General features: G+C 40.1%; 1 pseudogene; it reads right to left on the bottom strand.

Annotated features, from left to right (window-relative positions):
* Window positions 1-22,282: 22,282 nt before the first annotated feature.
* On the bottom strand, window positions 22,283-23,221 carry LOC129540072 (cytochrome c oxidase assembly factor SCO1 pseudogene; annotated as a pseudogene).
* Between the last annotated feature and the right edge of the window lie 2,310 nt (window positions 23,222-25,531).

Genomic DNA, 25,531 nt, shown 5'->3' on the forward strand with positions numbered 1-25,531 from the left:
TTGGACTGCAAAGAGATCCAACCAGTCCATTCTAAAGGAGATCAGTCCTGGGTGTTAATTGAAAGGACTGATATTGAAGCTGAAACTCCAATACTTTGGCCATCTGATGCGAAGAGCTGACTCATTTGAAAATACCCTGATACTGGGAAAGATTGAGGGCAGGAGGAGAAGGGGACGACAGAGGATGAGATGGTTGGAATGCATCACCGACTCAATGGACAAGAGTTTGGGTAGGCTCTGGGAGTTGGTGATGGACAGGGAGGCCTGGTGTGCTACAGTTCACGGGTCACAGTCGGACACTACTGAGCGACTGAACTGAACTGAACTGAGACTTCTGAGTATAGGAACAGTGTGGCTACTCTTCTATACAAAGAAGTTAAATACTAAGGGAAGAATAGTATATACTTTTATATACTATTATCTATATAGGTAATAGATTTATGATAGACAGTAGATAATATACTCTGTTTACAAATTCTCCTAAAATATCTTCTCAAGTAAATGCAATGCTCATGTGGCCCACAACTATGAAGATATTTTGTGAATGGAATGAAAAATTACAAACTAGAATAGATGAGCAACAAGGATATATTACATATAGCACAGGGAATTATAACCATTATCTTACAATAACTCTTAATGGAGTATAATCTGTAAAATATTGAATCACTATGCTGGACACCTAGAACTAATATAATATTGTAAATCAACTATCCTTCAATTAAAAAAGATATTTTGCTAGTTCAGAGAAATTCCTATGAATGATTTATTGAGTCTTGATCTATGTTTCAGCCATTTTACCTCTAATTAGTAGTCTTAAATGATCTGGTATGTTGAGTAGAAAAGAAAATGCTTTTTAAGAAGCAGGTTGAATATCATTTAAATAAATTCTCTATTGTCTTTAATGTGTAAGTTCAGAGCATCGCTTCTTAACACCAGTCATGACTATTATGAATTGCTCCAAATATTTCTTGTATTCTTAACATGGGTTTTTCAGAAAGTTTTAGTAATAGCATTTCCTAACGCCAGTACCAGCTGCATAACGTGTTTGAAAATATGTAGGAGGGTTTACATGGAATAGAAGAAAAAGCTACTATTTGTTCATTTTTGAAATGGTATCTTTGGAGCTTGTGAGAGCTGAAGGAGGTGGCAGGAGGGCTTGGTTCGTGCTGCTAAATGTTTAATTTCATGTCTAGGAAGAGCAGGTGCACAAAGGTACGTACTCACTTATCTGCTCTCACCTCATTGATTTTCAGTGAATAGACCATGAACTATTCCCACCTCATTCATAATATCTATGTCACAGTCACCTCACCTGTCACAAAGACATAAAAGTGAATGAAGTGAGTGTTCTCTTTTTGTTTTTGATGAGTAGAGCTTGTCAGTTGCTGCCTTACTGTCAAACTGTGAGCTGAAACTCTGGGAAGCTTTGGGTTCTTTGTGTTCTTTGACTAGCTTATGTTTATGTGGAGCTGTTGGAGACTACCTTACTACCAAATAGGTGCATTAATTTTAGATACTAAAAATTAAAAAAATTCTCTGAAATGGATCAGTATATTTATAAAGCTTTCTTCTTTTAGCCTCAGATCTAGACATTTCCTTCAAAGTGAACTATATGACTCTTTTTAAGTATCGGCTTTTTGTGGGATGTTTTTTAGTCTTGAAAGATGGCACTCCCTATTCATTATATTGTATTTTAGTAATTGTTACAGGGAAGCATGGATGACCAATTACCAAGGCACAAACTTTGGTTAGATGCTTCAACTGATCATAAGTGACTATCAACTCTGCTCTCATTTTAGCTTACTGTCAAATAAAAGTATTCATGCTAAGTTTGTAATACAGAATATGGCAATCCATATATTTTTCAAGTTACAACCTAGGATTTTGCTACCAGATATTTTTCAGAATATTAGTTATGAGAAAATTGTCCTGAAGAATTATTATCAAAGGATTGGTTGTGGAAGGTTGTCTGGAGAATATAGTATATCTGTATAGTGTTAGAATAGTGTTTCTAAACTAGGTTCCTGAGTTACAGTATACCTCAAGAGGTAATAAGATGTTCAGAAACTTTAATGAGAAAACAGTTGCTGTTTGAGCTGCTTTGAATTTCAATTGTGACTAATATTGGATACTAAAGCATTGTTGTTTTGGAGCACAATATTTGGTCTTTCATTGAGTTGTAATTTCAGTGTCAGTATTAATCAGTCGTGTCCTCCTCTCTGTGACCCCATGGACTGTTGCCCACCAGGCTCCATTGTCCATGGGATTTTCCAGGCAAGAGTACTGGAATGGGTTGCCAATTCCCTTCTCCAGGGGATCTTCCCAACCAAGGGATCAAACCTGGGTCTCCCTCATTGCAGGCAGAATCTTTACTGTCTGAGTCACCAGGGAAGGTAGCCATCATCCTTCATTGGGCCTCTCAAGTGGCTCAGTGGTGAAGAATACATCTGTCAAGCTGGAGATGCAGGTTCGATCCCTGGTTCAGAAAGATCCCCTGGAGAAGGAAATGGCAACCTACTCTAGTATTCTTGCCTGGAAAATCCCATGGACAGAGGAGCCTGGGGGGTGTTCTACAGTCCATGGAGTCAAAGAGAGTTGGATATGACTTAGCAACTAAACAACAAATTACCCTTCATCGAGGGAGCTTCCAGAATAGACCTTTGAAAATCAGTGCTAAGTGTACTTCAGGAATGTTGCTGAGAACCTGATTTATTGTGGTGAAACTACCCCTTTAGGAGGACACATGGAAAGAAGTTTCCTAAGGTCTCACTGTTAAGTGTGGTTGATTTTTCTTTGAAGAAAGATGTATTTTATTCATTGTTAAGTATTTTAAATATAAAACTGCAAGAACTATAAACTGAGCATTCAAATATGCTTTTACTTCACACTGAGTATCATCAAGCTCTAATTTGCCACTTTTCTCTATAAAACTTTCTAGACCTTTTGGTATATCTTTGCTATACTTCTAGCTTTGTCTCTTTTTCCTAAATTTATTTTACCATCTCCCTATCTTCTTCAGAAATTTAATCTAGTTTTATTGCCTACATCTGTGTGGAGTGATTTATATTTTTTTGGTAGGTTGGAGATATGCATATAGTATGATTTTATACTTGTTCTTATCAACTCAACTTGATTCTAAGCTTTCCCATGACAACCTTCACACCTTAATTGTGTTATTTCTATCACAGATAAACACATTCCCTCATTTATAATACATAGTGTATTCATTCGTTTGTCTGTTATGTTTTAGTCACCATTATTGAGTGTGTCTGAAGAGAATTGGCTCAGATGGTAAAGAATCTAACTGCCATGTAGGAGATCTGGGTTCAATCCCTGGGTCTGGAAGATCCTTTGGAGAGGGAAATGGCAACTCACTCCAGTATTCTTGCCTGGGAAGTCCCAAGGACAGAAGAAACTGGTGAGCTACAGTCCATGGGGTTGCAAAGAGTCGGACATGACTGAGGGACTAACACTTTTACTTTAAGAGCAGTGAAAAGTGAAGTTACCATTCACTGAGATGAGGAAGACTGCAGGAGCAGGAGTTTGGGGTGGGGATGGGAAATAAAAGAAATTTTAGACAAGTTAAGTCTGAGGTGAACATATTTGTGGTTATATTTTCCTCAGAACCATTCTGGTCTCATTTACAGGCAGTGACTCACATCTATTAATAAGAAACAGTAGTGTAGATGTAGGCCATTACTCAATGATCCTTTCCCTCTCATTTTGATGGACAACCAAGCAGTATCTATCTTGTTAGGGCACATTAAGTACATCTGAATCCAGGTCTCAGATCCTTGATTCCTAAAAAAGACAATGAACTTGCAGTGATGTTGGGGTGGGTCTTTCCCTGGCATCAACTCCTTCATTGTCAGAAATCAGGATGATCTGTGGATTACAGCTAAAACGACCATACCATCGTTGGCAGAGGTGAACACAGAATTCAGCATGCTTTGCTTTTAACTATTCCTAAAGCATTCACAGTCCCCTATCCCATCACTTTTTCAAGCCTCAGGGCAGGACTATTGTGGCCAGTGAGGCACTGATCACAGAGTTCAAAATTAAGGAGATCCTAGAAAAGCTCAGTGATTAAGATAAATACTATTTGAATATAATATATATTTTTTAAACTCAGGATTAACATAAAAATCCATGGATTAATAACAGTGCCATGCCTAGTCAGAAGAATGGGTCTGAAGCAAAATGAAAAATCAAGCACTTTTTCAACAATTTGGTGAATATATATGTCTATATCTCTGTCTCCATATATTGTTTCTTTAGGACCAACTCATTAGTTTTCCTTTATTCATTAGTCAACTTACCAGTTCTTGGCACTAAAATAGGAGATGAAGAAAAAGGTGACTCTTTCTGCTGTTAGCAGTCTGATGAGAAAGAAGCCTGAGCAGTATATTATACGATTTGGAAATAACAGCTTATTTTTCCATGTCACATACTCACAGCTACAGTGCTTTTGATTATTTGCCATAAATACTGATACTTTAAACCTGAAGATATTATGTATATGAAATCACCTACACTAGGTTTTCTAGATGATGTTAGATGAAGAGTGGGAGAAGGAAATGGCAATCCATTCCAGTATTCTTGCCTGGAGAATCCCATGGACAGAGGAACCTGGTGGGCTGCCATCTATGGGATCGCACATGACTGAGTAGTAGCAGCAGCAGCAAACCAAGAGTGACAAACTCAAATGCCTTAAGAGTTCAGGGAAGAATGTGAAGAAAGGCAACTGGAAAAATAAGGAATGCTTTCCCTATCTGAAGCGGACAGCTGGTACTCAGACTCAGTCAATGATTGCTATATATTTATTTAGGTTCAATAATACCAAATCTTCAGGTTTTCCAAAAAAAGTTGGAAACACAAATTCCTAATGAAAACCTCTCCTTATTTAAAGTTTGGAAAACACTGGTGCCCACCAAGGATCTCTGCCAGGTGAATTTGGTTCTTGGGCCTCCCATCTACTATCTTTGCTTTTAGGTCTTGTGTGCTCTGCTTTGAGGGCCTAAACACTTCCAGTAATTAAGGCCTGCTGATAGGATACAGGTAGAAAGCCCCCTTCTTCTTTGTCCAGGACTTGCAGTATTTCTGGTATGGACCTAACAGAAGCAGAAGATATTAAGAAGAGGTGGCAGGAATACACAGAAGAACTGTACAAAAAAGATCTTCACGACCAAGATAGTCACGATAATGTGATCACTGACCTAGAGCCAGACATCTTGGAATGTGAAGTCAAGTGGGCCTTGGAAAGCATCACTACGAACAAAGCTAGTGGTGGTGATGGAATTCCAGTTGAGCTATTTCAAGTCTTGAAAGATGATGCTGTGAAAGTGCTGCACTCAATATGCCAGCAGATTTGGAAAACTCAGCGGTGGCCACAGGACTGGAAGAGGTCAGTCTTCATTCCAATCCCAAAGAAAGGCAATGCCAAAGAATGCTCAAACTACCGCACAATTGCACTCATCTCACACGCTAGTAAAGTCATGCTCAAAATTCTCCAAGCCAGGCTTCAGCAGTATGTAAACCGTGAACTCCCAGATGTTCAAGCAGGTTTTAGAAAAGGCAGAGGCACCAGAGATCAAATTGCCAACATCCGCTGGATCATGGAGAAAGCAAGAGAGTTTCAGAAAAACATCTATTTCTGCTTCATTGACTATGCCAAAGCCTTTGACTGTGTGGATCACAATAAACTGTGGAACATTCTGAAAGAGATGGGAATCCCAGACCACCTGACCTGCCTCTTGAGAAACCTGTATGCAGGTCAGGAAGCAACAGTTAGAACCGGTCATGGAACAACAGACTGGTTCCAAATAGGAAAAGGAGTGCGTCAAGGTTGTATATTGTCACCTTGCTTATTTAACTTATATGCAGAGTACATCATGAGGAACGCTGGGCTGGAAGAAGCACAAGCTGGAATCAAGATTGCTGGGAGAAATATCAATAACCTCAGATATGCAGATGACACTACCCTTATGGCAGAAAGTGAAGAGGAACTCAAAAGCCTCTTGATGAAAGTGAAAGAGGAGAGTGAAAAGGTTGGCTTGAAGCTCAACATTCAGAAAACAAAGATCATGGCATCTGGTCCCATCACTTCATGGGAAATAGATGGAAAAACAGTGGAAACAGTGTCAGACTTTGTTTTTTTGGGCTCCAAAATCACTGCAGATGCTGATTGCAGCCATGAAATTAAAAGACGCTTGCTCCTTGGAAGGAAAGTTATGACCAACCTTGATAGTATATTAAAAAGCAGAGACATTACTTTGCCGACCAAGGTCCGTCTAGTCAAGGCAATGGTTTTTCCCGTGGTCATGTATGGATGTGAGAGTTGGACTGTGAAGAAAGCTGATCGCCGAAGAATCGATGCTTTTGAACTGTGGTGTTGGAGAAGACTCTTGAGAGTCCCTTATACTGCAAGGAGATCCAACCAGTCCATTCTAAAGGAGATCAATCCTGGATGTTCATTGGAGGGACTGATGCTAAAGCTGAAACTCCAATACTTTGGCCACCTCATGAGACGAGTTGACTCACTGGAAAAGAGTCTGATGCTGGGAAAGGTTGGGGGCGGGAGGAGAAGGGGACGACGGAGAATGAGATGGCTGGATGGCATCACCGACTCTGTGGACATGAGTTTGAGTGTACTCCGGGAGTTGGTGATGGACAGGGAGGCCTGGCGTGCTGTGATTCATGGGGTCGCGGAGAGTCGGACACGACTGAGCGACTGAACTGAACTGAACTGCAGTATTTCCAGATTGTGAGCAAATGCATCCAAAATCTGTGACAGGCACTTTATTCTAGATTGTTACAATAATTCCAAGAGTTGTAGAGCATATCTTCTCTAGATAAAGTTTTAGGTAATACTTTACGGTTTATTGTACTTTATAACTTTTGTCTCATTTGTCCCATTACCGTACACTTTCTTCTTATCGATAGAATTCTAGGTTATTCATTCACTTGTTTGCTCAAAAAACGTTTAGTGAGGGTCTACTACATGCCACACAACCTACTGGATGGCGTGTAGGTACTCAATGATAAATACAAATTGATAAGACAGTCTATCAACATCTAATCTCTTCTCTTTTAGTAACAGCAGCAGTTTAATTTGGGATGACAGTATCTAGCCAATCATGGCACTTTCCCTCATGCTTGCATATTGTTGTGGACATGTGATTAAACTCTATCTGATGAGGTTGTTATTGGTTATTTTCCCCTAAAAGATATGTTGAATTCCTTAACTCGCTAAGGATCGGACACGACTGAGCGACTTCACTTTCACTTTTTACTTTCACACATTGGAGAAGGAAATGGCAACCCACTCCAGTGTTCTTGCCTGGAGAATCCCAGGGACGGGGGAGCCTGGTGGGCTTCGGTCTATGGGGTCACACAGAGTCAGACACAACTGAAGTGACTTAGCAGTAGCAGCAGCAGCAGTACCTCAGAATCTGACCATATTTGTAAATAGGGTTGTTGCCCATGTAATAAGTTAAGATGAACTTATACTGAGTAAGTAAGGATTTGAATCCAATGATTGGTATACTCATAAAAAGAGAAGACACTCAGACCAAAGGAAGAAAATAACATGGGAAAACACAGAAAAAGAGAGAACACCATATGACAGCAGAGCTAGCAATTAAAATAAATCACAGCTGTAAACCAAAGAACATCAAGAATTGATGGCCACACCAGAAGCTAGAAAGAGGAAATATTCTCTCCAGGAAGTCATAAGGATCCTAGCTCTGCTAATACTTTGATTTCAGACTTCTGGACTCCAGAATTGTGGGACATAAACTTCTTTTTTTCTAAGACACCCAGTGTGTAGTAATTTGTTATAGAAGCCCTAGGAAACTAATACAGAAGTATAAGTAAAAATGGTCAGATGGGATTTTTGATAATATTCCTTTTAAAATGATGTACATTTTTTGCTAGAAATATGGACATAATGATGGTGCTGGAGAAGACTTTTAACAGTCCCTTGAATTGCAAGGAGTCAAACCAGTCAATCCTAAAGGAAATAAATCCTGAATATTCATTGGAAGGACTGATGCTGAAGCTGAAGCTCCAATACTTTGGCCTCCTGATGTGAAGAGCCAACACATTAGAAAATTTGTTGGAAAAAATTGAAGGCAGGAGGAGAAGGGGTTGACAGAGGATGAGATGATTGAATGGCATCACCGATTCAATGGACATGAGTTTGAACAAACTCTGGGAGTTAGAGAAGGACAGAGAAACCTGGCATGCTGAAGTCCATGGGGTTGCAAAGAGTTGAACACAACCGAACAACACTTGGACATAGTACTTTGAGCCCCAGATGACATGTTGAATCACGTGGCATATTTGAGGATGAGATGCACACACTAAAGTCGGTAGTGAGGAGCTCTGGAAGAAGTCTGGGACATGGCAGGATAAGCCCTACCTCTGGACTTCTTTTATATGAGATTTAAATAAACTTCTGTGTTATTTAAATATGCCATTTGAACTTCATGTTATATGCAGCCACACATAATCCTAACTAATATACTGGTCTTCAAACATATGTGAGTATGGTGTAGAGGAGTCACACATGTGGAGGCAGGCAGCAAACTTCAGGAAATATTTTAAGAAAGGGAAGATATTTTTTAATTAAAAAAAGTTTATTTATTTATTTTTAATTTCTTGGCTGTCCTGCATGGCATATAGGATCTTAGTTCCCTTGGTCAGGATTGAACCTGCATCCCAGGAAGCAGTCTTAACCACTGGGTCACCAGGGAAGTCCCCAGGAAGGAGACATCTTTGAAGTGGGAGAAGAAGGGAAGAATGGAGTTGGCAAAACACTCCAAATTAAATCTATTTATATTATTATATTTCCTAGTAGCCTTACTGACATCAATTACTAGAATGATCAGAAAATTATCTCATATTCATGTTGACTGTTGTGTGCAAATGCCTGCTTTGAAGAGTTGATTCATACATGACAGCAAAATGTTAGAAATGTTAGATTTTGAGTTCCAGTAAGCCTAGCTTATAATGTTTTCTCTCTGGCACTCACTAATTGTATACTGTCACTTGTCTGATACATCTGAGTATCAGTTTTCCATCTATATAGTCTGAAATGCATCTGACATCTAGGCTATTACAAGGAGTCCATGAGATAATACATGTACCAGTGCTTAATGAGGAATAATTGAGATAGTTCATCTAGGAATACCTGAATTATAAATGAGATATGAAGAATAAATTGAGATAAAAGAAAACTGCCTTAACACCTGCCTTTTATATAATGGATAGTCAATAAATATTATGCCCCCTCCATTCTTTCATCTAACTGATTTTTCTTCTGTAGTATCAAATAAGTCAAAGAACTTAGACTTTCATGGGGAGGAGGAAGTAATTGTTAATTCAATGATCCATATGCTTTGCTGTGCATAGCAGATCATACTGTAATACACTAAAAGGCTAGCCTTTGTGTTTAGTTGCTGCTTCAATGGAAATGATAGCTTCATTGAAATAGAGCTTCTGGTGTCTACTCAGTTCAATCATCTCAAGGATATATTATCTTTCAGGTATTACGTAGAAACTTTTAATACAAGGGACTTCTTTACAATATCCCGGGGTAAAGGCTGTATGGTTAACCTTAATCAGCTGAATATTTTTTCAGTTGAATCTCTGCATAGAAAAATTTTATAGAAACAGCTTGGCACCCATTGGGAAAAATAGTTACACTTAAATCTAGCTTAGCCATTTAGTCAACATGATTAGGACATTTAGATCTTTCCAAAATAGTGTGTGTGTGTGTGTGTGTGTGTGTGTGTCTGTGTGCATGTGTGTTAGTTGCTCAATCATGTACGACTCTTTGTGACCCCATGGACTGTAGTCTGACAGGCTTCTCTGTCCATGGGGTTCTCTGGGCAAGAATACTGGAGTGGGTTGCCATGCCCTTCTCCAGGGGATCTTCCCGCCCCAGGGATCAAACCCGGGTCTCCTACATTACAGGTAGATTCCTTACCATTTGAGCCATCAGGGAAGCCACCAGAGAATATATATATACATGCATTTTTTCCTATTGTACTTTCTTTCTTCTAATATTACTCGGGACACAGGAGTTATTATGGAATCCTTAGAATATGTCACATCTCTTTATCTCATTCAGATGCTTCCTCTTCCTTCCCCACTCTGGTCTGAGTTTTCTATATTTTGAGATCAATTCCTTTCCAGGATAGGAAATCTATAAAGAATTTGTGACTTGGGTAATATATAGTAATATTTTATTTTGGATTATTGATCCTCAAAATTTATTCAGTTGTTTGCTCTATAGTGTTGTTCCAGGTACCCAAATGAATTGTCACGTGGTTCTGATTTTGAAACCACGTGCTCATTTCTGTTAAAGTTTCCTCTATTCTGTACAACTTCAATCACCTTTACTTAAAGCCATAGCCCCACTCTAGGTTATAGAACTATTTAGTTTGGCTCCCAATTGGAAAAAGGTAGCTACTCGTAGAACTATAGATTCTATATGAAGCCAGCCGTGTTATTGGTCTTAGTCTGACTGGTTATGTGGTTCTAATTATCAGGTCATATATTACAGGTAATTAGATTCCCTTTTCATGCCATTTGACCTGAGTGCATTTCTTGGTTTTAGAAGTCTAATGGGTTCTGTGAATTCTCTAGGGAGATGACATCCTGACTGTGTTTCACTTACCCAGCAGTGACTTCTGACCTGTATTTATACTTATTGTAAGATGTTAGGATCAGCCTGCTCACCATGAATATGCTTGACATTGACTACTTGTCTCTAGCCATGGCTGATGTAGGACTTATCTTGCCTGCCTGCCCAATTCCCCCAAGAAATCTACCTCTAATTTTTTGATGACTAAATCCCTGCTCTCACTTTTTCTGCCTTAACTGATTTTCCTCGACTGGATCCTGTAATTTTCAAGTAGGTACTCTAAATGTCCTATAGTAAGGATAGAGGATAATGAGCTTGGGTAACTTGGTGGTTTGTTTTCTGTGCAGAAAGGAGTAAAAGATTTAAAATGTTAACCTGTAGCTAAGCAGTACCTCATTGTGACCTTTGGCGAAACTGTAATGCAAGTGTATTAAGAGCATTTTTATACTTCTTCATAAGGTGTCCCTTCTCTTTTTCTCCTTTTCTCTTCAAAAACTTTAATCTTTAGCTGCCCCAAGTCATCCCAATGGGAAGTTGGTAACAAAACTTTAGGTGTCAATGATAACATGTTAAATCTTCTAGAATATTTTCATGATAAAAGAGTACCAGGGGATCTCTGAGAGTAGATTTTAAGACTTTTTGGCCTCCTCCAACTGTATTATTTTGCAAAAAATGATCTCCCTTGATTTGGGGTTCAAATGACTGAATTATTAACAAAAAATTAGGACAATAAATATATAGTTATTTCTTTTTTATCTTAAAAGTATAACATTTATAAAAATGTATCATATATCATCATCATTCTCTAGATGATGAGAGTTTTCAATAAGAAAAATGTAGAGAGGACATCATCTCAAAGTAAAAGACAGTATTTTTCAGAAAAGGACATGTATTGTTAATTTTGAATGCAGAAATTTTACACTAAATTTTCTAATGTATGTATTTCTGTGCTAGAAGTATTTCAAATTGACACAGTTTCATTGGAACTAAAATAAAAGGAGGAAAAAAGGATGGAAGGAAAAAAAGGAAGCCAAATGTTCATTTTTTTTTCAGGATACTGATTTTTTTAGTCACAGCTGTTGTTGAAAATCTAGCTTCATGGAATTGTATTTATGATGACAATAGTGAACTTTATCTGTAAGATAAGAATGGTTGGAAAATCCCCTCCCACCCCCTTTTCTGTTCTGACAGATTGTTATTAATAGATTAACAACAGACCCTGCCAAGCATCTTCCAAAACAAGACCCGCTTCCACCCCTCCTCAAAATTTCCCTTCTTTTATAAAACCCCAGCTTTTCCCTCTCTTCTTTTAGATGCTTCTCATTAATGAATGTTTCCCCCCTAATGAAAGAGCCTGAGTAAAATTGTCTTAATTATCTGGTGTATTTTGTCTTTCACAATGAATATATCCAACCTCATTCACCTCCCCCACATTTGTGTTGTAATCAATTCAGCATTCTTTGTGGACTCAGAGAAGTCAAATCACAACTGCTTTGTCCCCTTTCTCTTTGCCAATGAGAACAAAATGGGCAGGGAGACTGTCTCCTACTGCTCCAGATGGCCTTTAGACAGTGGACACTCATCCTGAGTAACTGTTATTTACTCAACACAGAGCAGACAGATATTTTCCTGACCTGGATATCATGTATCTCTGAGGTTTTTTGGTTTATTTTTATGTTTTTGTTTATATTTTTGTTTTTCCTGGGGCTGATTGTGGAAGGCTTTTGTGAGCAGAAAGTAAATGAATGATTGTTACTTAACACTTTAAATTAGAATTCAGTTTATTAAAAGCACACTTTAAAATCTGGTTATTCCTTAAACCTTTAAATTCAATGTCCATATGTGATTATATCTAGTAAACATGAAGGATTGCTATGGAGGATGGGTGATAATTTTCAATCAATTCAAGTTGAAATGAATAAACTTAAATAACCTGGCTCATTCTAGACTTAACCTATTACATTCCTTTAAACCTTTAAAATATGTTTAAATTATTTCATCCTTTGATTTTTTTCAAAGGATGAAGTAAATTTTATAATATGTATACCTAATTCTATGGCTTGCTGGAGTTAGAAGACACTTTCTCACTTAAGAAATAGCTTTATTGTTCCAAGTTAGTTGGAGCTTCCCTGCCCATGAGAAATGAGACAGCTTGTTGACGAGAGAATTTTTTGCCTGCATTGGACCGTGAAGAAAGCTGAGTGCCGAAGAATTGATGCTTTTGTACTGTGGTGTTGGAGAAGACTCCTGAGAGTCCCTTGAACTGCAAGGAGATCCAACCAGTCCATTCTAAAGGAGATCAGTCCTGGGTGTTCATTGGAAGGACTGATGCTGAGGCTGAAACTCCAGTACTTTGTCCACCTCATGTGAAGAGTTGACTCATTGGAAAAGACCCTGATGCTGGGAGGGATTGGGGGCAGGAGGAGAAGGGGACGACAGAGAATGAGATGGCTGAATGGCATCACCCACTCGATGCACATGAGTTTGGGTGAACTCTGGGTGTTGGTTATGGACAGGGAGGCCTGGCGTGCTGCGATTCATGGGATCACAAAGAGTCAGACACGACTGAGCGACTGAACTGAACTGAACTGAACTCAATGAAGCCAATTCATCTTGCACCAGTGAGATAACATGCACTCTTGCTTCTAGTTGCTTTTACAACAGGTATTCTTAATCTAAACTCTTTAGATTCACTTGGTTTCTGTTGGGTTTCAGTCACATCTCACCAACTATTTTTCTTATGAGATGGTTTCTGCAACATCTCAGGAAAGTAGCAGTCTTCCTCTGATTAATTGAATGCTAGATTGTTTTTATATTCTTCTTCTACGACTGGCCACAGTAATTTTGTGGATATTAAAAAGACCTGCAGTTGATTCTGCATATCTGCCATGATGTGGTCTGTCTGAAAGACCACAGCTTCTAAGATCCCACTACATGCATTTCTTCATGGACTAGTGTTTCTAACTCAATGGAGAAAGGCAACACAGCCTCAGTTAATGTAGAAACCCAAGAGTCTAAGATTATAGAAGGGAGGGAGAAGACAGGGAGCATAGAGTAGAGTATAGCCTAATGACAACATGACCTTTGGTCATGCACCAATGACAGCCTCAGGTTCTTTAACAGTGTAATATCTATCACAATGTGCATGATTAAAAATAGTGAAATCATTAGTGAAAAATGCTTGGAATGTATATTTTTTAATAATTAAAAGGCATGAAGCCTATGATTACCATATTTATATTTTTATTACCTAGATATAAAATATTTCGCAGTAAACATCTAATGGATATTTTATTTTTAAAAGATGCATTTTGAATGAAAGAAAGATTGCATAGAAAACAGCATACAACAAGAATAGTCCTTCAAATTTTGTGAGTGAGTATATATCACAGAAAGAAATAGTCTTGGGTAATAAAACAACCAAACTCTGCTGTATAGACTATGTGACACAAAATATGTATTGCTTCTGAAGTAAATTAAATATGACTTAGGAGAATGAACTAAAGAGACAATTTCTGGAACTGAGAGCCCAGAAACTTTTACAATAAATAAAATAAATCCTAACAAGTACTGTTTTTTCCCCCTTCAGGCCTTTCCTTTTCAAGTGATAAATGCTTACAAAACAGATATTCAGCAACATAACCAAATAGATTCACTGGGACTGAGGAACACTTCACAACTGTAATTTTGATTCTTCAAATTTTTGGAAACAAAACTACTTTGGGATAAATAATGAAATATTAAGCCAAAATAATATCTGATGAAAAAACATTTTGAATCTGTGACTTCTTTTTGAAGTCATATCTTTTTGGATTGTTGTTGTTGGTTGTCATTAGGTCATGTCCTACTCTTTGTGACCCCATGGACTGTAGCCCACCAGGGTCTTCTGTCCATGGACTTTCCCATCCTTTTGGATGATCATCATTAATCTCAAATGTCAGATTTAGTAGTACATACACTGAGAATTCAGAAATGTCTAGGTACAGGTTTCTATCTATGCCATCAGGATTCTTTCATTTATACTGCCCACTGTGTGGTCCCTTAAGGAGATTCCTCACATGGTACAAAGATCAATGTCAGAAGCTCTAGAGTTAGTATGAAGAGGAAGTATCCTTTCTCCCCTTGAGTTGTATAAATTTATGTAAAACAAACAAACAAACAAAAAGAGTGAGTTGGATTTACAGTCACAAGTCAAATATTCAGAAGTCCTTGACTGGCTGAGCCTGGCTGTCCTCACCTAGCCATCTGGGTTATAAAACATCTGAGTTTTATAACTCGGAAGGAAGGAGCAAAGATGTGCAAAAAATATGGAAAGATAATTCCCTTGGCAAAACTATGATGTATTCAAAATGTTTTATCTTCTCACTGTCCTTCCATTCTTTCTCAGCCTTTCATGCATTCCCAGGGCTCTCATAATCAGAGAATGCAGATGTCTCTTGACCATAGCATCAGCTCATCAGCCCATTGCTTTATTATAGGGTTTGTCAACTCCACCATCCCTACAAACTTGTTGGTTATCTGTGCCACTTTCTTCTTACTGTACTTTTTAGGTGAAAATAGGTTTCAATAAGTTGATCACACATAAAGGCAGTCTATTAGTAGTTTAGCTTGGGCTGGTATAACAGAACACCGAAGATTGGGTGGCTTAAACAACACACACGTATTTCTCATAGTTCTGAAGGCTATATGTCCAAGATCAGCATATTGGCATGGTCCGACTCTGGAGAGAATTCTCTTCCAGACTTGTAGATGACTACTTTCTTGCACTATCCTCATATGGCATGGAGAGAGAGTTGAGGGAGACAGACAAACAAGTACAGTCTAATGTCTTACTTGTCTTCCAAGGATACTAATTCTAACATCCTATCATCACAGGGCCTTTACTCTCATGATCTGATCTAAATTAATTTCCTTCTAGAAGTCTTACCTCTGGATATCATCAAACTTGGGATGAAAGCTTCAACATATGGATTTTCATGGGATACAACCATTCAGTCTATAGCAATCAGTATATGAGTTATCATTTTCTAAGGCAAGCTATTAAAGGAGGATATGGGGAGGAGGGAGGTGGGAGGGAGGTTCAAGAAGGGGAACACATGTACACCCGGGGTGGATTCATGTCAATGTATGGCAAAACCAACCAATATAATATTGTAATTAGCCTCCAATAAAAAAATAAATTAAAAAAATAAAGTTTCTCCAGTAGGTTGCCGTGGCAATATAGCAGGTAGGGGCAGAGGGATGAGGAAGAGAGATAGTTTAGCAGTGACCAGATCTTTAACCCTCTTCTAAGCAAGCCACTCCAGTACTCTTGCCTAGAAAATCGCATGGACAGAGGAGCCTGGTAGGCTGCAGTCCGTGGGGTCGCTAAGGGTCGGACACGACTGAGCGACTTCACTTTCACTTTTTACTTTCACACATTGGAGAAGGAAATGGCAACCCACTCCAGTGTTCTTGCCTGGAGAATCCCAGGGACAGCGGAGCCTGGTCGGCTGCCGTCTATGGGGTCGCACAGAGTCGGACACGACTGAAGCGACTTAGCAGCAGCAGCAACATGTTTTTTATTTTTTTTAACCATTTGGGAGATCTTTACTTCTGTCTGGAGCTGGTCCAGGTTATGTAGGGTTCAGTTAATAAAGGCATGACATCCTTTTTCCATCTCATGAACAAAGAAAAAGGTTCTTATCTGTTTGTCCTTGTGCTCAACTATACCAGCAGATAGCTGTAACAAGGACAAGGTGGCTATTTGCTATGGACTAAACCCCTGCACTTCCCAGCCAGAGGTCAGCTAGTCTGCTTCTAAAGAGATAAACACTACCACCTTATGAGTGCTTTTCTTAAGGGATGTGGATGCTTTTTTAGTGTCAGCACAAGCGAATGAGTAAGAGGATCTGGAGGATAAAGCATCAGGAGCCAGAATGTGAGTGCCAGAAACCTTCTGAGTAGTGAGCAGGAGATTAGACTGGTAGGACTTTAGAGGTAGGATTCAGCAGCGGGAGAGGCGAGCTGAACAAGCAACTTGAGCGGAGTTGCTGGTACCCGCAGCAGAGAGCAGCAGGGGTCGGGAAACTGGAATAGAGCTGCCAAGCAATGAAGGGGAGGAAGCAAGCCCAAAGCCAGCCTGAGGTCTCAGAGAAGGAGTCTGGAGATTTAGTGGGGATGGAAAAGTCAAAGTTTAAGCAGTAGAGTAATACGAACATGAACAAGAGCTGAGGAGAAGGGCTTATTTAACTGCCTTCGCAGGTCATTCTGTTGGCAGGAGGCGATATCCAGTGGTAGCAGAAAGGACACTAGGTGTCTCCAAGCTAAAAAAATGAGGTGGGTTTTCACAGGATAGCTGCTGGGAGGTAACCCCTGATATTCTGTGTAGCCAAATCAGAGATAATCTCATACCCCTTCCACTGGTTCTTAGTTACCAGGAGCACTGCTTGAAAGAATGCTGCATGTTCAGGGCATTCTGCCAGACCAGAAACAAATATGAGCAGTGTCCCATAGAGCTGTCCATTTCTGAGAATCAGAGACTCTTAGAGTCAGAAAGATGTGTGTCAGGGAGTGACCCTACTGAACTGAGATTTGTCCTTCTGGCCTCCTGGATATATTCCTCCCTAGAAGACAAAACCACTAGAATCCTGAACTTTTTTCTTTGTCTTTAGTATTGCTCCTTACCCAGAACATCCTAAAAGAAGAAAAGGAGTTATACTGACTGTCTTCTAGTACATTTATTACCCAGTGTAAGGCAAGGAAACTTTTGCTTGCATTCAACCCACAGACATTTTCCTTATGTATTTGTTGCCCAGGGTTGCCTTAACTAAGAAACATAAAGTTGGTGGCTCAAAAGGACACAAACGTGTTGACTTTTGGTTTTGGCAGTTAGAAGTCCAAAATCAAGATGATGGCAAGGCTCTCCCTGAAACCTAGATGTTTCTTGCCTTTTCCTACCATCTGGTCATTGCCAGCGATTTTTGGTATTTCTTGGCTTGTAGATGGATCCCTCCAATCCTCTGTCTTCACGTGATGTTCTTGTCATGTGGTATCTTCATGTGGTCTATCTTCACATGGCCAACTTTTATAAGGACATCAGTCATATTAAATTAGGGGCCCACTTTAGTATGACCCCATCTTAACTAAGTACATCCAAAAAGAACCTATTTCCAAGAGCGTTCATTTAAAAGTATCCAGGTCTGGTTTTAAGGGTTAGGGTCAAATGGGAGATGGGCTATGGAGGTTCTCTGTTAAGGGCTTAATGTGGCCCCTGAAATTCATATACTGAAGTCCTCACTCCCAATGTCATGTTTTGGGAACTGGAGACTTTGGGAGGTAACTAAGATTAGAAGAGCTCTTATAAAGTGGAGCTTGCCTGCTTTCTTTCCACCATATGGGGATGCAGTGAGAAGACATCTGCAATGTAGGACGAGAACTCTCATCAGAAACCAACTATACTGGAACCTTGATCTTGGACCTCCAACTTCTAAAACTGTGAGAAAATAAATTCCTGTGGATTGTGCTATCCAGTCTCTGGTATTTTGTTACAGCAGTCCAGGAAGGCCAACATGTGCTCTATATTCTTTTGCTACCTCAGCATTATGGAAACTATTAAATTAAAAGTTTCTTGTGGGCAGTAGCTGGCTTTCTCTCTCTCTCTTTGTTGGACAGTAGTCTGCCAGGCTCCTCTGTCTATAGCATTTCATTTCCCAGGCAAGAATACTGGAGTGGGTTGCTATTTTCTTCTCCAGAGCATCTTCTGGACCCAGGGTCAAACCCGCATCTCCTGTGACTCCTGCATTAGCAGGCAGATTCTTTCCCACTGACCACCTGGGAAGCCCCAGTAGCTGGCTCTTTTAGCGCTTTACATCAGCTCCACATGTGTGTCCCACTGCAAATGCCCCTATTTTACAGATGAAGAAACAGAATTAAGTGAACCTAAGCTGAGCTCAAATTTCTCTTACAACCTGCCTGTCTACCCCACTGCCCTGCCCTGTATCTCTTTCTTCTGTGTTTGGATTAACTTTATTAAGTTGAATTCTCTATAGAGGATCATAGTGGGGACAATATCGGGGGGAAAAAAGGAGACTATGGAGGTTGAGTCCAGTGAAAATGATCCAGTTAGGTTTTTATTGGTTTCCCACTGTAGTGTACTTGTAATTGCTATTATTACAGCTTTATAGATATCCTTGTCTCCTGAATTCCAGAGACAAGCAGAAGGTCGGAATGGACAGGAGAAAGACACTTACTGCCAAGGGTAGGGAGTGGTCAGGGAGGAGGGAATGACCAGCTTGGTGATGGCGATGCAGGAGCAGCTCGGGTATCTAGAGAGAAGAATTGCAATCCCACAGCTTCATGACGTGCAACAAGGCTTTTGCTCCTGCTGTCATTCTGTACTTTCATCCTCCTGATTGGTGAAGACCACAGACAGTTTTTATTGGCTTATGAGCATGGTGAGGTGTTTCCCAGTGTGGACAAGCAAATGGAGGAAATTTAATCAAGTGGCTGTAAGGGCCTTGAGGTGTGAATGAACTCTAATAGATGTGATACCTTAAAAAAATGATCATCTAGGTTACCAACTGCATTATTAACTTTTCTTCATTACAAACGATACCCCAAGTCTTAAGTATCTAGGGAGAGATTAGTCCGAGTCACAATACCTCTCCTTTCTAGATGCACGCACAGGGTCTTCTGTGGCTGCTTTTCTTAAAACTCACAGAATAAAGGGTAATTTTAATAGAATCAATGAGATCTGGGAAGGAAAGTCCAAAGTCAGCTTTGCATTTCTTTGGGAATTGAGTGAATGGCCCACATTCTGGGGAAGCATGTAAATTTTTAGTGATTTTGTTCTTGAGGTCAGTGTTTATAAATCATGGTATTGGTATCCTTGGGCAATGTGAAGGGAATGAGAACTGTTCTGGCCATCTAAGGATTTACAATCTCCAGGTGGCTGGGATAATTTAGAATGAGTGGAGCTGGGAAGACTTCTTCTGAGAGAAATATTGAGGACTATTGAGAAGAGTGTTTTATTAAACATAATGTGCACGTCGACCATTCAGGTAAGTTTATAATAATGTAAATTTCTTGGACACACCCAAGACTCTAATTCAGATAATTGCTTATAATTACCTCTTGTAGCTATGATGCAGATGGACACAATCAGGAATTGTTGGTTTAGAAAAAGAATTCTATGGTTTGGCTCTAAGAGGCCATTCTCAGTAACAAAAATGTGGCATAAGATGACAGCAAGCACGGGGCATCAAAACTTGCTAAGCTAGGGAGATAGCAGAAAAATGCAATGGATGGGTAAGAAACCTTAAACATAGACACCATTTGGAATACCAGTTTAAAATTAAAAATTCTAAAAATAAATAAATAAAATAAAATTAAAAATTCTTTACCACCTCCAATTTTTTCAGTGGTTTCTTGAACTTAAGCCCATAAGTTACAATTTTTTTCTTTTCTTTATAAATTAGTTTTTAACTGAGGGATAGTTGCTTTACAGAATTGTGTTGGTTTCTGCCAATATGTACCCTCTCTCTTGAACCTCCCTCCCACTACCATTTTTAAATATTCAAGTATTATTTGTTTTTTACAACTTTATTTTTAAAATTGCAAGTTATCAGTTTTGCAAAGCTTAATCTTATAAAGATGAAGCAATACCTTCCCAAGTAGTGGCAGCTACTAGACTGTTCTGGAAGCAACTACACTGCATTAAAAAAAAAATCATTTTATTGAAGAATCATTGGTATACAATATGCTGCACATATTTAGTGTATAAAATGATGAGTCTGGAGATAAGTATCCTACCATGAAATCATTACCTCTGTATACGCCACAAATATGTCCTTCCCCTCCAAAAGTTTCTTTCTGCCCTCTTTATTCATGATTATTTTGTGAAAAGAACACTAAAATAAAATCTAGCCTCTTAGCAAACTTTAAGGATGTGTGGTTGATTTTATTTGTCAACTTGATTGGCGAATGCCCAGATAGTGTGTAAAACACTTCTGGTTGTGTCTATATGTTTCTGAAAGAGATTAGCATTTGAACCTGTAGAGTGAGTAAAGAAGATTGGCAGTGCAGGTGGGCATCATCTAATCCATTTAGGGCCTGAGTAGAACAAGAAGATGGAGGAAGGGTAAATCTGCTCTCTCTGCTTGAGTTAGGACGTCTATCTTCTCCTGCCCTCGACTATCAGTACTTCTGTTCCTCAGGCCTTCAGAGTCAGACTGGGACTTTCTCTGTCTGCTTCCCTGGTTTTCAGCCTTTTGGACTCAGACCGAATTCACCACCAGATTCCCTGTATCTCCATCTTGGAGATATTAGATTATCAGACTTCTCAGCCTCCATGATAAAATCTTGACCCTTCTTTCTCTCTTGGAGAACCTAATAGGGTGCAATATAGTATTATTACCTATAGGCACCATGATGTACATTTTATCTTTAGGACATTCACCTTGCATAACTAAAATTCCGTAAATATCCATTTTAATAGGATCACTGCTACTCTCACTATTATTCTCTATTGTGATTGGCAAACCATAGGGAATAAACATTGTTTCATGTCCCAGGGGTACTGGATCTCAAAGTATAGTCTCTAGGTCATCAGCATAGCATCACCTGGGAACTTGTTAGAACTGCAGAGTCTCCCTCTCAGGTTTGCTGAATCAGAAGCTCTCTGCATGCTGGTGTATGTGCATGCTCAGTTGTGTTGGACTCTTTGTGACCATATGGACTGTAGTCCACCAGGCTCTTCTATCCATGGGATTTTCCAGGCAAGAATACTAGAGTGGGTTGCCATTTCCTCCCCCAGGTGATGTTTGCAACTCAGGGATCCAACCAGTGTTTCCTGCATCTCCTGCATTGCAGGCAGATTCTTTGTTTTTTCCCAAACTGAGCACACCTTTATTTCAGACAAGTGCAGTCTAGTACAGACAGGCGGGTACTCTGTACACATTCATGGTCCATATCCTCACACCCTCTGGTAGGTCCCTGGAAGCCCCACACATTGTACTGCTAAAAATCACAAGAAAGATTCCTAGGGAACGTGATCTAATAGTTTGTTCCAAACAACAGATTTCCTCTCTATGAGTAAAATCAGCACCAGCTGACAGGGGATCACGCTGCAATGACAGTGATTCTCATTCACAAGGAAGACTATACCAATGCTTTCAAGCATAAAGATTAATTATGAATGTCAGAGAGCCTGATTTGATTGCATCAGCTACCTCAAAGAGGAAACCAAGTGACTCTCCTCCTGGAAATTCAGTACAACCTGTCTGAGCAAGGCCTCAAGACTCTGGAGAGGCAGCCATGTGACCAGAGGGCTCTACTCACATCAGGAGATCCCTGGGATGCATCTTTTCTGGCTGTATCCTTCCCTGAGGTCCATTCCACTGGCTTCAAGACATCTTGGTCCTCTGGTCTCAAGGCCACAATTTGGGAGACTTTTTGGTTGTAATCTTCCAAGAATTCATCCTTGATGAACCCAAGCGTAACATGCCCTGTCCAAAATTTAGATTTTTCTCCTGGTGTGGAGGCCTTTCTGAAGGCTGCATGTATGTACATGTATGTATTGGCTCCTACGGGAGATTAAGTCCTTCCTCTTTGGCAGGAGAATAGAGCATGGCCATGCTGTGTTAGTTATTAGCTCTTTTTTCTGTATGTCCTCATGTGTGCAGCAATTGAACCAGCTATTTTGGCATTCTTGTTCTGGCCAAAATAATCTAGAAATTCACCATCTGGTCCAATCAAGTACATTATGATTGTATGATCCACTACGATCACACAACGATCCTCACCTTCATTCTTGGGGCCAGGACTGTAATACACTCAGAGTGCTCTGGACACAATAATCTCTTCTTTTGTGCCAGTCAAGCCAATCAGTTTGGAAGAAAATTCTTTTACATAACTGGCGATGGCTTCTTTTGTGTCCCTCTCTGGGTCAAAAGTGATGAAAAGCGGAGTTAAATTTGGCAGAGTTGGAATACTGTCTATTTCATCAATGATGTGAATCATTTTTTCTAGTTCTTTTGGACAGAACTAGTTCTTCTAGTTCATCAGGACAATGAGTAAAACAAAAATAAATCAGTACCCATTGATGCAGGTAGTCCTTATCAGTTTTGGGCTCCCCAGGATGAACTGTGAGGGAAAATGGGCCCCCAAGTAAAGTCTTTCCAATGCTTCGCTGCCGTTTCCTCTCCAGTTTCTCTGTCTTTTCTTTCTTGAAGTACTTCATTCCAGCCAATAAAGCTAGTCCAATAGCTAATGTGATGGGTAAAGACTTCCAGGAAACAGGCCTGGGCTTCGAGGGCCGCGTAGGGGTCTCCGCTGCCCTTCTGCTCTGGGGTACCGAAGACCCGGTGGGGGCGGAATCTCAGTGCCGAGGGGGCGGCTCACCAGGCAGCAGCCAGTGCGCCCCGAGGCCCGCCATGCCTCCTCTGGCCTCGGGCAGAGACGCCCCAGCAAGACCTTCACGGTCCCCTTCCCTGGGCCCCAAGCCCAGAATCCGTGAGGCAAGAGATGCCAAAGTTGGCGGCCCAGAAGCTGCGTTATCCAGCTGGGCATGAGTGACAGCCCTGCCATGAGCTCGAGAGTGCAGGCAGATTCTTTACCACTGAGCCACTGGGGAAGCCCAGAAGCTTTCTGAGATGGGGCTTAAAAATGGGTTTTAAGAAACGCTCCAGGTGATTCTGATTCTTTGCTGATGTTTAAGAACAACTATCCTGTGGAAATAAATTTGCTTGGACTAATAATAATAGTGATAGCTAGTTCTTAGAGAACTTGTGTGTGTTTGTGTGTTTAGTCATGTCTGACTCTTTGCAACTCCATGGACTGTAGCCCACTGGGCTCATCTGTCCATGGAATTTTCCAGGCAAGAATATTGGATTCCTACTCCAGGGGATCTTCCCAACTCAGGGATCAAACTTGCATCTCTTGTCTCTCCTGCACTGGCTTTCACAAATTTGGTAAAAAAAAAAAAAAAAAAAATACATATGTATAAAGAAAGGTTAGAGCCATAAAATTGCCCATTAATTTCTCTAATATAATTTTGTTCAGTACACTAAATATATATCTGTATACGGAGTCTGGTATCAAACAGGCAAACATATCACACAAGAAATACAGAATAATGGAAATAATCTGGACATGAACAGAGCTAGTCCTGGCATTGCCACTTAAGAATTGTGTGAGACTAGAAAGCTGATCGCCGAAGAATTGATGCTTTTGAACTGTGGTGTTGGAGAAGACTCTTGAGTCCCTAGGACTGCAAGGAGATCCAACCAGTCCATTCTAAAGGAGATCAGTCCTGGCTGTTCATTGAAAAGACTGATGCTGAAGCTGAAACTCTAATACTTCGGCCACCTCATGAGAAGCGTTGACTCACTGGAAAAGACTCTGATGCTGGGAAGGATTGGGGGTGGGAGGAGAAGGGGACGACAGAGAATGAGATGGCTGGATGGCATCACCGACTCGATGGACATGAGTTTGAGTGAACTCCGGAAGTTGGTGATGGACAGGGAGGCCTGGCGTGCTGTGATTCATGGGGTCGCAAAGAGTCGGGCATGACTGAGCGACTGAACTGAACTGAACTGAGGCATGGCACTTACTGGGGAACAGCTCCTCACTGAGAAATGACAGACTTAGATGATGCCTAAAATTCTTTCTCGCAACAAAATTCTATATTCCTCATACCATGCCTGAAGTTTAATTTCAATGACATTTCCCACTGGGTCTAATTTCCCAAAGAGAGGCCCTTGATGCTTAAGCTTATAGAATATAAGGTCAGTGAATCAGTCAGGGTGAAGCAAGACAAATTGAACCTATTCTAAATTGTTCAGTAGAAGAAATTTAATATGAGGAACACATTTAAAATGTTTGGGAAGAACCAAAGAGGCAATAATAGGATGATACCCCCAGCTCCAGTGTTTCAGGGACAAAAGGAAGAGGTGGTTTTACCAGAACCCAAGGTCTGGGCTACCTGGAAAGAGTTGGGATCCTAATGACAGAGGTTTTACTAAGCAAGTGGATGTACTAAAATCAGGGTGGGAGGAGTCACTTGAATGAGATGGAAACATGTTGAGAAGGGCTTCTTGAATGAGTTTGAACCACAAAGAGATGGTAGGGTCATGAGAGAAAGTCTATGGCATCTACTCTCCTGTGTCCTGTCTAATCCCCTTCCAGAGCCTCCCACTGGTCAACTTTAACCAGAAGTCACTGGATAAAGAACCCTAGCAAACGTAGGTTGCCAGGGTCACTTTTCCTGTAACAAAGACAAGTTTTAACTGATGCAGTAAAACCAGAGAATCTATTACAGAATCCCTCACTTCTATTTTCAGTGAATTTCTTGTCCTAAATTCCAAACTGATTGGCCATATATTTGATTCTCAGTCCCAGTACTCTGATTAATCAGCTGTGAAGACTACAAAGCAAGTATAGTCACTTCTGAATATTCCTCCCCAACTCCTGTCAAACTAGTCACCTCCACACCAAATCCTGGTAGTATACAAATCCTCCAAGAAGGGAACTAGAATAAAGAGATTTATCCTGGAGCTGGTCATCAGGAACATGGCTCTTTCTGTGGAAGAGGAGTGTGGACCTTCTTTGGCAGTAGGAGTAGCATGTCACTCCATCTTCATGAAAAGGAGCAGGTTTTTAAAAAAGCACCTAGATCTGGTCATGGTGGTGTCTCCTAGCTAAGGTATCAGGGAGGGCCCCCCACTCAAGGCTGCAAGAGTAACTAAAAAGCCACAGTGCCTCAGCTGAATCAGATCAAGGGGATTCCTTCCTTTGACAGCTTCCTATCAACTATTAGTTGAGTCCCATAGTGCTAGACACTCTTGACATTATTTTCCAGATCATTCTTCCTTTTGACTTAATTGGACTTGGTAGCAT

The sequence above is a fragment of the Moschus berezovskii genome, chromosome 11 (genome assembly GCF_049115385.1).
Source record: "Moschus berezovskii isolate FMDL1 chromosome 11, NW_MosBer_1.0, whole genome shotgun sequence".
NCBI lineage: Eukaryota > Metazoa > Chordata > Mammalia > Artiodactyla > Moschidae > Moschus > Moschus berezovskii.